This window comes from Pteropus vampyrus, unplaced genomic scaffold, assembly GCF_000151845.1.
Source record: "Pteropus vampyrus isolate Shadow unplaced genomic scaffold, Pvam_2.0 Scaffold123, whole genome shotgun sequence".
Classification (NCBI taxonomy): domain Eukaryota; kingdom Metazoa; phylum Chordata; class Mammalia; order Chiroptera; family Pteropodidae; genus Pteropus; species Pteropus vampyrus.
Genome location: NW_011888904.1, coordinates 5,086,145 through 5,093,385, shown reverse-complemented (window position 1 = coordinate 5,093,385; position 7,241 = coordinate 5,086,145). Strand labels below are relative to the sequence as shown.

The 7,241-nt window shown below is 42.0% G+C and overlaps 1 protein-coding gene and 1 non-coding gene across 3 annotated transcripts in view; one reads left to right on the top strand and one right to left on the bottom strand.

Annotated features, from left to right (window-relative positions):
• The first annotated feature begins 2,295 nt into the window (after positions 1 to 2,295).
• TMEM246 (transmembrane protein 246) overlaps positions 2,296 to 7,241 on the top strand; it is a 16,106-nt gene continuing 11,160 nt past the window's right edge. The window contains exon 1 of one of the 2 annotated variants that reach the window (XM_011366284.2): positions 2,296 to 2,544. The gene's annotated coding sequence lies outside the window, so the exon portion shown is untranslated. Of the gene's footprint in view, positions 2,545 to 2,643; positions 2,942 to 7,241 lie in introns of those variants that run through there. The other variant, XM_011366282.2, reaches the window with a different exon arrangement.
• LOC111743824 lies at positions 4,637 to 4,742 on the bottom strand. The gene has a single exon (XR_002781897.1). It is a non-coding gene; the product is annotated as a U6 spliceosomal RNA (small nuclear RNA).

Here is a 7,241-nt window from a genome sequence, read left to right as displayed (position 1 = left end):
CAGCCTGCTAGTCACCTTACTCTTAATTATATATTTTTTTATCATTTTGTTTTAGGTGAGGTGACCCCTTTCAGTATTTCCTGTAGTGCAGGCCTCCTAGTGGAGAATTCTCTCAATTTTTGTATGTCTGGAAAGTCCTTATTTCTCAAGCATTGTTAAAAGAAACTGAGGTATATTAAAATTTTTAAGAGTTCATTTCAGCAAAAATCTATTCTAATTAGGAAGCACCAAACTGAAAGTGGTTAGCAATATTCTACCAAAAGGAGCTTGTAGACAGATTTTATAGAGAAAAGGCAGAAGCAAAGGAAAGAAATTACTTGATTGACTATAGCTTAAAGCCTACTTGCCTGTCTGCGATTGGTTGCCCTTAGTGGTTTGATTTCATAAGCTTGAGGCATTTACAGGCTTAGATGTTGGGTTGCTCAAGTTAGACTACTGTGGCATTAGAGCTACATTGGTCCAGTGGCCTCCCTGTTTAATTAATTTAATATCTTCAGGAGAAGTCAGAGGTGAGTCCTGAGAAGGATATTGCCCATGGCAGTTGCGAGGCTGAATACCAAACCTCTCAACACAAAACTGAAACCTCAAAAATAACTTACACTAACCATATAGTGTCTTCTATTGCCTCTGCCAAGAGAAAATTCAGAGAGCTTTACTTACTATGAACATTTTAGTGAGTGAGAAACAAACTTTTCCCAAACAGGGAGACTTTCTGTCAGTGGTGACTGACAGCTTAGTTTATAAAACATGAATGAGCAAGTATGTTATTTTATATTGTGAATTGTTACTGGAAACTTACATTCCATTTCATTGCATAAACTTGTTTGTAGCTAACTTGCTAGTGTTGAAGAGAGAACCACAGGCCCAAAGTGGCTTCATTTGTGCTAAAGCTCAAGATACCAAACCTAGATTTAATACCTGATTTAATTTCAGTTTCAAACTCTCCCAGGAATATAATTTTAATCAACTAGTCTGGAATTTTCTGGTCAAGCACCAATAGGGTAATCTGTCATATTCACCCTCTCCAGAGCCCCTACACCAAAGGAAGATGTCCTAGCCTAAAAATAATCCGTTACGCCAACCCATTTCTTTTCTTTCACTAATAACTCCCTGCCACACCCTTCTTCCAATAAAAAGTTTTCATTTTGTACAACCCCTTGGAGTATCTATCTGCTTGCTAGATGAGATGCTGTCTGATTTATGAATCCTTCAAAGCCAGTTAGATCTCCAAATTAACTGGGCTGAATTCTGTTGTTTAACACCAGAAAGCCATAAGATCATGCTGTAAGGACATGAAAAAATCCATAGTGTAAGCCGTGACAGTTGTTTTTTTCTTTTTTTATAATCTAAGTGCCTGGGCTTGATGTTGTTATAATGCCCTGAGCCTCTGGATACAGTTTAGACCCTCTATTAATCTCTAGCAAAATCCAGAAGCAATAGAAGGAGCAGGAAGCAGCACAGTGTGAGGAAAAAACAACTGCTTTGGAGAGAGGTGAAGCCTCTGTAGACTCTCTCTCTATAGATTTGAATCTGAACTCTGCCACTTACTAGCTATGTAACCTTATGTAAATTTATAACCCCTCTGGGCCTCAGTTTTCTTAACTTGGAATAATAATAGTAGTTTCCTTTTAAGATTGTTGTGAGTACTAAAATAATTTGAATTCTGGATATTACACAGTGCCTAACAGATAACCACTCCATTGCCAACTAGTAGACTAGACTGACCAGCTGTCACTTGAACAAGATTGTTCCTTTGGCCAAACCTTATTCTTTTTTTTTTTTTTTTCATATGTAAGACAGGTATGATATTATCTATATGTCAAAATGAAAGGTGGAGGGTGAGGACTGCTTCAGATTCAAATGAACTATCAAAGCCCTGGCAGAGACTGACAGGTAAGTGGAAAGAGACATAGGGCTAAATCTCATGCCTGGCTAGATGATCTGGTTAGACCAAATCTGCTTTTTAATAAGTGTTTACATTTCTGGCTTTTGGAATAAGGGCTGCACTTGGCAAATTATCTTCTTAAATCTTTCGTCATTTGCAAACCAGGGATGGTAATCTCTAATGCACAAGAGTGAAATGAGAGCTAGAGGAATGTTCATAAGGCTCTTGGTATAACGCTGGGTACGGTGGGAGTTGGGGGTGGAAGTGGTGGCCCTTATTATTTTTATTACTGGCAAAAGCAAATCCCTTCAGTAGAGAATACGTTTAACAGTCAGCTGGGGATGTGAACAGCGCAGAGACCCAATCCTTCCAGCATTTCCCTCTCCGCCCATCAGTTGGCGCCTTTTGCCATCCTTGTTTCCCAAGCTGGCTTTGGGGGCTGCGGTCGCTCCGCAGCTCGCAGGTCACATGGCTTGCGGGAGCGAGGGGACCCCGCGCCGGAGGTGAGGCTTCGGTGCGCACACAACCGCGCCGCGCCGGCTTCTCCAGGGTTTCAGGGTTCAGCAATGGCTCCTCCATGGAGGCGAACCAGCCAGCCTAGGCGACACCAGAGACGGCCCTCGGCGTACGCAGGGGACACAGCTGATCGCCCCCACCAGGTAGGTTTCCCTTGCGCACAATCTGCCCAGCCCCTTTGACGTCGTGGTCGGAGAGCCCACCCCGGGGAGACATCAGATCTAGGGGATCTGGATTAGGGGTGGCCCCGCAGCTTGCACGGGGAGAGCAGCTGCGGGGGCTGGCGCAGCCAGGGAGCGCCTGCGCCCCCTGTCGTGCACTCTGGGCAGGCAGGCTTCGCTGTGGCCCAGCCGGTGGTGCTGGCCACGTCCTGCCGGAAGACTTCGGGGACCCCAGAAGGGCGCCCCCCGGGCACGGACGGGGTCGGCGTTAGCATAGGGATGAGGGTGTCGCGGCGAGGCCGCCTTCCCCACCATTCGCCCGCTTTGGCTGCGCCGGGAGGAAGACAGGAAGGCGCGAGCCGGGCACGTGGGAATCCAGGTAAGACCCCCGTTCCTGTCCGGCTTGGTCGGGCCGAACAGCCCCAGGGCGCATTGCCAAATGGCCGCCCGCGCGCCGCGAGAAACCGCCGCGCGTCCACCCCTCCCGCCAGCCGGGCACGCCTATAACGCGCTGCTGCAGTGATGGATTTCTGCGGGCGACCTCGCAGGCCGGGTCTGAGAAAGGGCGACCGGGAAGAGGAAGGCGTCCTTCCAGCTCCGGGAAAGGCCAGCCGAAGGGAGCCAGAGCGGCGATCGAGACCGTTAGCCCCCGCCTATTGGTGGGGAAACTGAGGCCGGAGCACGGCGGGGACTGCCCAAGGTCAGCGGCAGACTGTAGATCCAGGATTCTGGTCTTCCACTCCCATTCCTTTTCCACCAGGGATAGTCAGGACCAGGCCGGCTTGTCTCGCATTCTTCCTGGCTGTGCCGCCTGTGTCGTACTGCGACCGCGGAGTTCGGGGGCGAGAGTTTCCGCAGGGTGGGTGAGACGCAGGCATTCCCTGCTCATCCCATCCTCTCCCCTGGGGGACCCGCAGGGCGGCTGCAGTGATATCACTATGCGGACCATTAACAAAACCCGGAGGTGTATGTGCGTGCTCGCGCGTGCATTTCCCCAAGAGAACTAAACCTTGTATGGGGGAATAGCTTTTTTAGGGGTGCATTTCTAGAGCGCACTGCACCAGGTACTTTGGGAGGTGAGAGAAAACCGTGTCTAACACCAAACACTATTAAAGTTAATAGAATTTTTAAAAAGAAAAGTTTATTACGAAACATTAAGGAAACAGAAAAGTGTAAAGGAGAGAATAAAGATAAAGTCTCATCTTCTCGATTGTTGAGATTTTTCTGGATATCTCAAATTTTTCACCGCATACACAATAACACAGACAAAAATAGTATCTTGTTTTAATTTGCATGTCAGATTACCCAGGGGAAATCAACACTTTCCTCAGTGTATTGGTCTTTTGCATTTGTGTGGATGAATTGACTATTAATTCTGTTGCTCTTTTTTCAATTAGAGTTTGCCTGTTCCTGATTTTTAAGCACTCTTTATATATTACATGATAAAGTAGTAATTCTGTCATATACGTTGTACAGTGTTTCCCAGTTTGCTTAATGTTCTCAGTTTTTCATCTTTGCCTATATAAGTTTAACTTTATGTAGTCAAATCTATTCTACCTTTTCTTTATGGTTTTTGCTCAAGAATCTTGCTGAAAAAGGCCTTCATAACCCAAGTTTATAAAATATTCTTCTGTATTTTCTTTGGGCATTTTTAAACTGTCATTTAATTTTTAATTAATGTGGAATTTATTCTGGTTTAAGTTGTAAAGTAGAGAGCTAATTTACTTTTCCTTAATAGTTAGCTAGTTGCTACATAGCTATTAAGTCTATTTTTTACCCCTGAATTAAATTGCTACAATTTCGGTAGGTTTAAATTATTATATACTTGTATCAATTTGTGAATGTTTGCATCTATTTATCAATATATTTTGGTGCCAGTGCACCAAATTTTAATTACCGAAGTTTATAATAGGTTTAATATCTAGTTAGGCAGATTCTCTCTTATTACCCAGTATCATTTTCCTGGCTTTTTAAAAAAAAAACCATTTTATTGAGGTATAGTTTACATGCATCAATATGCATGATTTAAATGTACATTTTGATGAATTTTGTCAAATGTAACCACCATCACAGTAAAAACTTATGGAGCACTACGTAAACTTGATGTCATCATCGCAGAGGGGCCATGCTAATTTTCAATATATCCTTCCAGTTTTAGTATATGTACCACCAAAGTGAGCATTTCCTGGCAGTTTGTATTAGTACTGATTCCAAATGATCTTTACAATAGTCTGATAGTTAACCAACCTCTCCTCACTCCACCCAAACAAACAAAATAATGCATTTGACCTAATTACCTCCCAAAGACCCCATCTCTGAATACCATCACATTTGTGATTGGGATTTTAATATATGAATTTTGAGAAACACAAACATTCAGTCTATAGCAGAGACCTAGCTAAGACTCTTTTAATGTCAGTATATTTAAACCTTCCTTTTTCTTTTAATGTCTCCACATTATCCCCTTGTGTAATTATCTAAACACCTGTTCCGTGTTGCCAGGCATTTTCTTTCTCTGAAGTTCATCATTCCTTCTTATACCCCTTTCCACCCCTCCCCCTCTTTCTCTTTCTTACTATTACAAACAAAACTGCCCTGAACATTCCTTGTCTATCTTTGGTAGCATGTGTTTGCATTTCTGCAGGGTAGATAACTACAAATAGAATTTCTCTGTCAACGGGGATGCGCATATAAAATTTTTATAGATATTGTCCCAAGTTTTCCTCCAAAGGTTGCACCAATCTATATGAAAGTGCCCATTTGTTGAAATTGAATTGACCTTATAGTAACTATAGAGATTCATTTTGGAGAAAGAGACCTCTATCTTCTCTCGCACTAGTGAGTCTTTCCAGCTGGGAAAATGATATTTTTCTCCATTTATTAAAGACTTTTAAAAATGGCCTTCTTATGGTATGTGCACATATTCTGCACATTTCTTAAATTTATTTCTAGGTATTTTAGTTGGCTTCTCCCCCCGCCCCCATTTTGTCTGGGATCTTTTATCCCATTAGTTGATGATCGATTAGATGAAACCAATTAGTATACATAATATATATAATACTATTTTTACATAGTAATTCTGTTAAAAACCGCATTCTGAAAGTCTGTTATCATTTCTAATGTTTTTTCCAGCTGATTTTCTTGGGTTCCCAATCTGTGCAGAGACATTATTCCATATTGGTTGAGAACAGTGGTTCTCAAACCCATCTGCCTGGGTTCAAGTTTCATCATCCACTTAAAAGCTTTGTTAACCTTGGGTATGAGTTAATTGTGCCTTAGTTTTTGTTTTTGTTTTTCAGGTATAAAAGGGGCTTAAGGGGTAGTACTTCTCATAGGCTTTGTATGAGGATCAGTGAGGTGCTGGCACATAAGAAGTGCTTAGCAAACATTTATAAATCAGTTGATCTTTAATCATTATGTGACCTCTTATTTGATACTCTCAACTTTATAGCTTAATGATTGAGGCCTGCAGAGGTCAACTTGGCTGTGATCACATATATGTTCTATAAGCATTGAGCCTCTTCTGTGCATACTGTGCTGGGTCTGTGAGGGATACCAAAGATAAATCAGACTGAATTCACTAACAAGGAATTTATAAGTTCCTTGGGGTTTAAGTCAAGGGCCATGAATAAAGCCATTGAAGGCAGCAGGTATCATGGGGAAAACTGAAATTTGTCCTGTATTTAAATTTCCTGCTTTCGACTTCATAGCATTTTTTTCTCATCTAAATAGTATTAATTCCATTGCTATTTGTGAGTTGCTATTTTAATTAGAAGAAATAGATGTGAGTTTACTATAGAACTTAGATATGTAGTCAGAGCTTAATAAGTGCTAGCTATAAATAGATACAGTCTAAAGTAGAAAGTGACAAATAAATGTCCTTGGGAGAAAGTTCTTGTTAAGGGCCCCAGCACTTGAGAAAAAAGATTGTTATTTCTAATTGGGGGAGATCAGAGTTGGCTTTCAGAAGAGGTCCCTTTTGAGCTGACTCTTTTTCAAATTAATTAATTAATTATTTTTTAACAAAATTGAGCTGACTCTTGATGGTTGATTTGGCTGTGTGAGAAGAAGTGGGTCTGGAAAAGTAGTTGGAACTGGATTGTGAAGAATCTCAGCAAAGAACTTGGACTTCATTCTACAGTCATTGGGGAATCATTGAACACTTCTACAGAAAGAGTGCCATGTTCAGACCTGTGCTTCAGAGTATCAGATAGATGCTGATAATGTGAAACATTGTCATCATTTGCACAGCGTCTTGTGTCTGACCAAGGGCTTTTTATAGCCATCGTCTCATTTCACCTTCACAGTGCCTCCATCAATGGCATATTTTTTATTTTCCTATTTTGCCTCTCTGCAAAATAGGAAAATAAAAAATATGCCATTGATGGAGGGATTAAAAGATTTGCAGAGATTAAATGATTCTTTGATGCAAATGAACCTTAATTAGTGAGTGTTGGCATCAAAACAGGTTTTTTGGTTTCAAAATCTTGTTGCTTATCCTGGAATCAGAAGCCTTCTTAGGAGCCTGCTGCAGTCAGCAGGCCTGGAGGTAAAGAGGAGTAACTGGGGTGTGGCGGTGAAGAAGGGCATGGCACTGGGAAAGGGAGGAGAGAACAAACAGAGGCATAGAGAGACCATAAGAGATAGAATGGCCAGCACTTGGGAAGCGGCTGGATAGG